The 1,433-nt window shown below is 30.0% G+C and overlaps 1 protein-coding gene across 1 annotated transcript in view; it reads right to left on the reverse strand.

Annotated features, from left to right (window-relative positions):
• The window catches only part of ADGB (androglobin), a 203,795-nt gene that overhangs the window by 71,033 nt on the left and 131,329 nt on the right, over nt 1-1,433 (reverse strand). The window lies entirely within an intron of this gene.

Genomic DNA, 1,433 nt, shown 5'->3' on the forward strand with positions numbered 1-1,433 from the left:
ATCCTTTTAAATTCTAGTGACTTTTATTTTACTTTATTGTATTTTTGCCTTTCTTGGAATTTCAGGATTGCCTTGGATAGAATGGTTGGGTAGGCATCTTTTTCTCATTCCCATATTCAGAGAAAAGCTTTCAAAAATTTCACTATTAATCGTGTTTGCATTAGTTTTTGTTTTTGTTTTTATACTAGATTCCTTCATATATTAAGGAGGGTCTTTTTAAATCCTTGTTTGCCAAAAGTTTTTTTTTTTTTAATTTTGAAGGTATTTTAAATTATATCAAATGCTTTTTCTGAAACCATCTATATAACTAAATCTGTTGTCCCTTTTTATTATTAATTCGCTAAATTAAGGTGACTAATTTTCTAATATTAAACCACCATTGCATGTCTGGGGATGGGGAGACCCACTTAATTATAAGGTACTATCCTTTTTAGATAAATCCAATTTTGATTTGCTAATATTTTATTACATAATTTTTGAATCTATGTTCCAGAGGGTGATTTGTTTGCAGTTTCATTTCTTATACTGTCCTTGAATTTTTGTATAAAGTTATGAGTTGGAAAATGTTTCTTCTTCTTCTATTCTCTGAAAAATATATAAGATTAATCTTATTTCTTCTTAAATTCACTAGATAAGCCATACTGCATAACACTAGGGAATACATCATGCAACCCTGTCCTACTAGAGTCTCATCTAAATGATTACTTTAAATAGTAGTAATTTAATTATTACTCTTATTTGTAATATTGCCAGAACCTTAGAACTTTTTAAAACCTTTTACCCAGTGCCTGAATTTTGCATTACTACTGTCATGAATTTACTTCTACATAGAGCTAATTAGTGTGATTGTCCTTTGAAAATAGTATTTCTTATTTCTCTGGCTGCTTTGAAGGCTTTTCTTTTGGTCTTTGATTTGCAGCAGCAATTTGACTCCAATGAGTTGAGGTGTCGTGTTTTTTTTTGTTGTTGGTGGTGGTGGATTGTTTTTGTTTGTTTGTTTGTTTGTTTTAAATCTTTGCTGCAGGGGGTCTGCAGTCTCTTGAAAATATGAGAATATGAATTGATGCCTTTTATCAGTTTTGGAAAGTTCTCAGCTATTATCTTTTACATTCTGGGACGCTAATTATATACATCTGCTTGACTTTCCGTGCATGTTCCATGTGTCCCTCATGCTATTTCCTTATTTTCTACTCATTTTCTCTTATGCTTCAGGTGGGATACTTTTTATTGACTGATTTCCCAGTTCACTAATCTCTTCTTCTATCCTGCCAAATCTGTTATTAAAGCCATGAATTAGTTCTTAATTTCAGTTATAAAAATGTTCATTTATGCAATTTTCATTTGCCTGTGTTTTATTAATTAAATTCTCAAACTTTTAATCTATTTTATCTTCCTTTATTTTATTTTACTTTTTTTCTTGGGCATTTTCATCA

Source organism: Propithecus coquereli, unplaced genomic scaffold (assembly GCF_000956105.1).
Source record: "Propithecus coquereli isolate 6110/MARCELLA unplaced genomic scaffold, Pcoq_1.0 Scaffold48, whole genome shotgun sequence".
Taxonomy (NCBI): domain Eukaryota; kingdom Metazoa; phylum Chordata; class Mammalia; order Primates; family Indriidae; genus Propithecus; species Propithecus coquereli.